This window comes from Arachis duranensis, chromosome 1, assembly GCF_000817695.3.
Source record: "Arachis duranensis cultivar V14167 chromosome 1, aradu.V14167.gnm2.J7QH, whole genome shotgun sequence".
NCBI classification, from domain to species: domain Eukaryota; kingdom Viridiplantae; phylum Streptophyta; class Magnoliopsida; order Fabales; family Fabaceae; genus Arachis; species Arachis duranensis.
The window spans coordinates 90,148,138-90,157,021 of record NC_029772.3 but is presented as its reverse complement, the minus strand read 5'-3'; positions in this window follow the sequence as shown (position 1 = coordinate 90,157,021).

Genomic DNA, 8,884 nt, shown 5'->3' with positions numbered 1-8,884 from the left:
TGATGCACTGCAACACAAGAAAGAGATGTGACACAGATATGTTGTCTATTTTCTAACTCTTCCCTGACACGAGTTGGTATTTGTATTGGATCAGGATGATATAGGTCAGTAGAAGTGATTTGACCTACTTGAAATTCTGAATCATATATGACATTTGTTCTATCTTCGAGATTCGCATCTTCGATATTTTCATTATCCATCTATGAAAATATAAGATTTAGGGTGGAGATATCAATAAAGAAAGTAACTAGAAAGTCACATATGTTATTACATTTTAACAATTCATTTATCGAAATATAAAAAATAATTGAAAATAAAATTTTATATAACACTATGGTGTCATGTTATAAACACGAAAATACCTTGATATGAAACACTTATTTTCAGCTCCTAAATGTCAAACTTGATTTCAAAACTGGCTGCCATAAACAATAAAAACAAACTGTAAATGACATGATATATTAATAAATACCTTGGTTTAACACCAAAATCCAATGAAAAAAACATAAAAACATAAGTTGCGAGTAAAAATTGAATGAGACCAAAGAAGGAAATTATTCCACAGTAATAACTGATAATATGTTCATATTCTTTATGCCTGTTTATTCATTTCTATACTAAAAAAAAAGAAACTAAAAAAAAAAGGAATAAGTTGTCCCATTAATGATTGTAATAATTAGGTGCATGCATCACAACACCTATAAATAAAATCTAAATAGGTGGATCTACTTAATAAGTGATGGACTTTTGAGTAAACTATACTCATAACATTGATTCAGTTCACCTTACCGTTGGTTGTAATTTAAGCATATAATAAACAAATCAAATTAATGAAAAAAAAAGAAAAAAATTAACAAAAAAATTAAGAAATCAAACATGTAAAAATATTATGATAACTGATAAGCATATGTACATATTCTATACATTTTGTAATTGCTTTCTCTATATTAAAAATATTATACGTTCTTATGTCTTAAAATTTTTTGAATTATTAAAATAGAGATTCTTCTTATGGCATATATAATAAATAGACAAATTATAAGGAGTTGATTTTTATGATATATCCAATTTAATATCTAATATCTAAAATAATTGTAATTATCGTGGTTTACCCACTACCAATCTTTGATTAAATTAATTTAATTTTGATTCATGTTAATTTTCTAAAGATATGCAATGAGAGTTTTTTCAAAAATTTTTTAATTCTACAAAAAGAATCATCTATAAAGCAAGTACCTAGTGAATTAAGCAAATGATGCATGAACTAAAGAAGAGGTTGTGAAATCTCTCCCTTTATGAATGATATATCTGATAGCTAATGTTGATGATATTTACATAAAAAGAAAGTAAAAAAGAGAAACAAAAGCTGGCTTATGTCTTTCAAAAAATTGCTTCATGCTAACCTACAAAGAATTGTGTTTAAAATGCATGCTCAAATTAATTGAATGATTTAATTGGTCAAAGCTCCAAGTTTAATTAGTAGATTGATTTAGAATTACATTATATGCATTAGGAGCTTAATCTTTTTTATACTCTCTATTTTCTAATATGTTGTTTTCACAAATCACAATGTATAATTTTTTTTTTATTTTTTAGTAAATTTTCCTAAATACAAGTGCCTGATTATCTAGTGTATAATTGATCATTGATGAAGACTTAAGAGGTAAGTTTTTGGCATTTTTTACTTGTTGGTCACACACTTTTCATAGTCACAATAATAATAATAAGGTAACTAAATTTTATGGTCACTTGCCTGAATTCTTTTCTTCATATTTGGACCACCCCATGAAAAAAGGGCATAATGTAATAAAGTTTGAGAAAAAATCTGATGATATGAAAATCAGGGCAAATCATTTCAAATACCAGATGAGTTAAAAATTAGTCATTTCTAGGATCAAACGTGAATTGAGTCATATATCATTGGATTTTTGAGTTAGAACGAATGAAGTATTTAAGAACAGACAATGAAAAATGGGTTCTTTTTCCACTACAAAAATAAACGGCATCCATGAAATGTAAATCAAAATATTTCAATGAAAACCAAAAGAGGAATACAATCTATGGGTTCTTGGCATCCATGAAATGTAAAATCAGAACATTTCAGTTGAAAAACAAAAGAGGAGTACAATGTATGGGTTCTTTTTCCACTACAAAAATAAACAGCATCCATGAAATGTAAAATCAGAACATTTCAGTTGAAAACCAAAAGAGGAATACAATCTATGGGTTCTTGGCATCCATAAAATGTAAAATCAGAACATTTCAGTTAAAAAACAAAAGAGGAGTACAATCTATGAGTTCTTTTTCCACTACAAGAATAAATGGCATCTATGAAATGTAAAATAAGAACATTTCAGTTGAAAAACAAAAAAGGAATACAATCTATATGCTAAAATGATTTTTTTCCATTTCTTTTTGAAAAAACCTACTACAACTGAAAAAAAGAACTCACCTTTCTGTTGAGGATGCCTGGTTGAAGATGTGCTTTACCTGTCACAACGATAACGAAACTGCTGTAGCAACGTGGATGCAGATGGAAAGCTACGCTGGCAGTGCTGAAGAAGAAAGCCAAACAGGTTAAGACAATGACAGGTGTTCTCTTCTTCCGAAAAGATTGAAGTTAGGCTTTGTTTGGATATAGAAAAGAAAATGGAAGGAAAGAAAATGAGTGGAAAGAAAATAGAAGGAAAAATAGAGTTATTTGTATGTTGTTTGGATTAAGAGAAAATGGATGGAAAAAAAATAGAGAGAAAATTTTCTTTTGTTTGGATGGAAAGAAAAGTGAGAAGAAAGAAAATCATAATAATATAAAATTATATTAATACCCTTATATATATTATATGTAAATTATAATTTATTAATGATAAGGGTAAATGTGTAATTTTATTCATATTGCTCCCATTTCTCTTTATTTTCTTCTCATTTGTGGAGAGAAAATAATTTAATGGGTCCCACACTATTTTTTTTTTCCTCTCTATTTTTTCTTCTCATCCAAACAACAAAAAATTTCCTTTTTCATTCATTTTCTTTCCTCCCATTTTCTTTCCCTTCAAAATCCCTCCATCCAAACAATGTGTAAGGGAGGCGCAAAACCCTTTTTTTTAATGGTATTTTTTAACTGGACAAATTAATAATTAATTAATTTGTTGTGGACGGAATTTTATTTAAAGGTCTATTGTTGATCAATGAATTACTCTATCATACACAAGATAAAATTTGAATCCTTCAATATTTACTTAAATAGATGAGTGAGCTGATTCCAACAAAAGAAAAGTATAGAAAAACGATATTTGTTTGAACAACATAAATAATAATTAAAAAAGAGTTAATTTTAATTTAAAAAATTTAATTTTTAGATTAATTAAATATAACCTTTATTTTAAATAAAAAATTAATTTTAATTTTAAATTAATTAAATATAGTCCTTATTTTAAATGGTTAGTAAACCATTGTTAACGTAATTCGCACCTCTGATTGCTTTTCTAATTTTGTTAAACAATATCCCACTAAACCCGGCCCCTTGGGATTATCTTACATTCTTACATGTATTTTTCATCTATTTTGGTATTAATTTAAATAAGAGATGATCTAAGCTCATCAAAATTACATTAATTCGATTTCTGATTTGAATATCAGAAACACTTCATGACCAGATATTTGTCTTAACTATAAGCGAATGACTTAAATAAAAAAAATTAATTATTTTTCAGTAATACTATAGAAATAATATATATTTTTTTATCAATAATTAATTAATAATAATTAAAAATATTGACTAAAAATATGATGTTGAGCTCCCTTAGCAAGAATTTCTTCTTCTTTTTTTTAATTATCATTAAGTTATAGTTTTAAATAATTTACAACTCCAGCAAATATGCACTTCCCACGTCAATATTTATATATAATTTATAATCCATCCAATAATATGGACTGTACGTGGAAAGTACAAATAATTATTATATATGAAGTGGGATTATATTCACTAATTTACCCAAACAATTAATGAAAGGATAGCTAGCTGTGTGAACGTACATCAGCGTCTCATATCTTTCCACATGCTAACATGTTAGTCTGTTTCTTAATTCTTCTCCAAATTCAAATTGATTGACCTACATTTCTCACCACAGCCGTCAAACTTATATAGGATAACTCAAACTCCTATGGGACACCAAACAGATTATTACCTAATTTTTTTTGTTGTAATGCAAATTAAGAATTATTTATTATATATAAGTATTTCAAGTTTTACAAATTATTTATATTTATATATTTTATACGTATCGTTACTGCAAATTTTTAATTATTGTCATCATTAACACCATCTTTTTTTCTCCTTCTCTCTTTCCTCTTTTTTATTAGAATTTTTTTTCTCATTTCTTTTTCTCTTTCTCCTCTATCATCAATTATCTCATTGATAAAAATAATGAATAATTCAAATTCAGATTGTCAATTGAACTAAAATAAAATTGATTATTGTTTTAAATCTAATCAAATAGTTGAGATATGGTTCAATTCAAAAGAAAAAATGTAGCATTAGAGAAAATATTTTATGTATTTGAGTGTAACACAAAAATATTTGGGTATATTTTATTTTGATAAGTTTTGTATAATTCAAAACTCTTTCTCTTCTTTTTTTTCATATTCTGCTGTTTTTTTTTATTTATCTTTTTCTTTTTGTTTTACATTTTTAAGATTCTTCTTGTTTTACTCTTTTAACAAGAATAAAAACAAAAAATGAAACAAAGAAGAAGAAGAAACACATAATACTGCAAAATAAGATGATGAACTTACATTTATTTAACTAAAAGAAAGAAAAAAATAAGAAAAAAAGAAGAAAAAAAAATGTAGCATTAAAGGAAACATTTTTCTGTATTTGCAGCAAATTTGGGTGTATCATGAAGATATTTGGGTGTTTTTTAAGAATTTTGGGTGTATTTTTATTCTGATAAGTTCTGCATAATTCAAAATTCTTCTTCTTTCTCCTCCTCATCTTCTACTGCTTTTTTTTATCATCATCATTTTCTTCTTCTTCTTTATTTTACCTTCTCAAGTTTCTTCTTGTTTTACTCACTTAACAAGAATAAAAACAAAAAAATCAAACAAAGAAGAAAAAGAAACACTTAATGGTACAAAATTAATTGGAAGAGGATGTATTTACATTAATATAACTAAAAGAAAGAAAAAAATAAGAAAAAAAAGAAGAAAAAAATACAGTATTAGATGAAATATTTTTTTGTATTTGTAGCAAATTTAGGTGTAACACGAAGATATTTGGGTGTATTTTTATTCTGATGAGTTCTGCATAATTCAAAACTCTTCCTCTTCCTCCTTCTCATCTTCTACTGCTTCTTCTTCTTCATCTTCTTATTTCATTTTTTTATCATTCTTCTTGGGAGAAAAAATCAAACAAAGAAGAAAAAATACATAATGTTACAAAATCAATAGAAAAAGGAGGAGAAAAAAATGCAGAAACAATAACAACAATAAAAAGAATGACGATGAGGATGAAAACACGAAGAAGAAGAAAGAATGCAAAGAAAAATGAGGAGGAATGCAAAGAAGAAGGAGGAGAAGAAGAAGGAAAAAGAGCAGGGAGAAGAACGTGGAATACAAACATTGAAGAAGAACCGCTCATTACATGCTATTCAAAGTTGAGAAAGCACGTGTCTACACGCTCTAAATTGAAAGTTATTTTTGTTGGGTTTGGACAAACTTGTATAGATTTATATGCCAAAAAGACTTATATGTGTAGCAAGGCTCAAAAATTAAATATTGCATACAGATATTTTTAGTAAAGCAATACATCTTGCGGGGTTTAAATTAGAGGTGTTCAAATTTAAACCGGTTTAAATTAAATCGTTATTCAATTTTAATCTAAACAAAAAATTTATTAAAATCGCACTAATTCGAATTTGATTGGATTCAATATTTTACAAACTGCTGGATCGGATCAAATTTCAAATCTACTTTTCATAACCGATCCAATGCAATCCAAATCACACAATGTACTATAATATTATTATTTTATTATTATATTTATAATTATACTTATAATATGTTTAATTTGTTATATATTTTTATATTATTCATGTATTATTATTATTTAATAAATATTTTATGTTCACATGTTATTTATTTATTTAGGGTATAGTATATTTTTTATCCCTGAAGTTTGACAAAAATTTCAAAAATACCTTCAAGTTTTATTTTGTTTCAATTTTGTCTCAAAAGTTTTGATTTGCATCAAATAATTCCCGACGGCTAATTTTTCAAAAAATTTAAGACCAATTCAACAACAATTTCATAAGAACAACCCTTAACACAAGCAAATCAAACATAGTTTTCATGCATTATTGTTAGATTGGTCTTACTTTTTTTGAAAATTTAGCCGTCGAGGGTATATTTGATACAAATCGAAAATTTTTGGGACAAAATTGGAACAAAATAAAACTTAGAGGTATTTTTTAAACTTCTGTCAAATTTTAGGGACAAAAAATATACTTTATCTATTTATTTATTTTAACTAATTTATTATTTTATTTCTATTGTTTTGTTATTGTTAGTTTTTTAAGATATTATTAAAATTTGTTATGTCATTATTAATTATTTAAAATTTAATGTTAAAATTTGTTATATGTATTTAATTTTTTTAATTTACAAAATCACAAATTCAATCTAATCAAAACCTCTTGAAATTGAATCGGATTTTTTTTACATTATCCAATTCAACCTATATTGCAAGTAAAATTAATGAATTAAGTTATTATTTTCAAATTATATGAAACAATTCTATAATGACATCGATGAGTACATCCTAATAATAATAATAATAATCACTAATTGAAATGGTGATTTTCTTGTAATTTGTCATAATACTTGATGATGAGCTGCAGCCATGTGATGCTCCAGTTGTTGTCTACAATTGTTTATAATATATAGTAGGAGAATTTTAGTATACAGATCAAAGTTGGTACAGATTTAAAGATTTGTCTACACCACACTTTTTAAAGCCACACTTTAAACCGTAATTCTTCATAAATAAAAGCGTCACCTAATGGAAAAAAGTAAATTAGAAGATTTAAGAGAAGAAATAATCAAGTTATCAAAATTAATAGACCAAAAATTAATGATTTTAACTAATGTTAACTGTAATGACACCGAATTCTTAAAATCAATACAAAATGATTTTTCTCAAAATCTTTATTTTACTATAAGTTTTATTGAAGGACTTCAAAAACCTGAAAAAACTTATTTTTCACACGAAATTTCTAAGAAATGTTATCATGGAAATAATTCCCCACATCTTTATCATACTTTTAACCCACAATTAAATTATATAGTAGATATGCTTGAAGAAATATTAGTATCCATAAATTTTCAAAGAAATAAAGAAAAAGAGAATCCCAAAGAAGAAAATTTTCAAAATATAATCAACATAACAGATCTAAAAGTAAAACCACCACTAAAATTATGAATATTGAAGAAAAGTTAGAAGAAGTTATAATGCTTTTTAAACAATTAAAAATGGCTCAAGAAAATAATATTATGGAACAAGGATTTCAAATAGAAGAAGAATTAGTAAATTCTGAAAATATAGAAAATGAAGAACACATCCTAGATTATTCAAGTGACGAAAAACCAGCAATCCCAATACAAATAAAAAATGAAGCTGGAACATCTAAAGATAACCAATCTCAATATAAATGGGAAACAGGTTTTGATAATTATGCTTTTAAAAAAGGGTTTATAAATAAAGATTCAAAATATACAAAAATACCATAACAGCTTATGATAAGATATTATATATAATGATGATTCTATATAAAGAATTTTTTGGAAAAAATATTATAGATCATAGACAAGAAGTCTATAATAAAGAATATCAAGAAGCAAAAAACCATTTAGCTAATATTCAGATATATGATTTATGTAATGTGGAGTCCTATATATGTGAATATAGAATACATTATTATAAATTAAAAGAAGAAGATAAAAATCATTATCTTAGTATGTATATAACAAAACTTTCATATCCTGCTAATGAATTTATAATGGGAAGATTTATAAGAGAAATAAATAGAGGGACAATTGAAAATAATTTTGGTGGAGCAACCGCTGCAATAAGAGAGGAAATAAAAGAACGTTGTATGCAAGAAGCAACTCAAAAAAGATTTGCAAATATAATCAGAATTTGCTGTCAGGATAATGAGGAGATACCTCAAAAATACGGTCTTAATAAAAATCTTCAAAGAAAAATAAAATATCAATTTAGAAGAAGAAAATACTATCCAAACTGGAGAAAAAAGAGATATTTTAGAAAAGAAAATAACAATAAAAACAAAAGACAAAGAAATAACTATTGCCCAAATAAAAAAGAAAATTGTAAATGTTGGTATTGCCAAAAAGAAGGACACTACACAAATGAATGCCCGAAAAAGAAGGATAAAAAAGATCTTACTAAACAAATAGAAATTGCTAAGTCTTGTTTCATGGAACCATTAGAAGAATCTGATGATAACTTAGACTATATTTTTGAATATGTCTCGGAAACATACTCAGAGACTGAGTAATAATGCTACATTTATTACTATAAAAATAACAAAAAAGTTTATAAATGCTTTCATAGATTCTGGGGCAACACAATGCTTTGCTAGTTCAAGTATAAAACTTGATTGGAAAAAATTAAAGAAACCATTAAAAGTTAGAATAGCTGACAAATCAATACATAAAATTGACCAAAGGTTGAAATTTTTATTCAAAATTATAGGTTCATTGTTCCATCTATATATATGTTAGATTCTGGAATGGATTTTATCATAGGAAATAACTTTTTAAAGCTATATCATCCATTCATTCAAGAATTAACATATATAGTTCTAAAAGC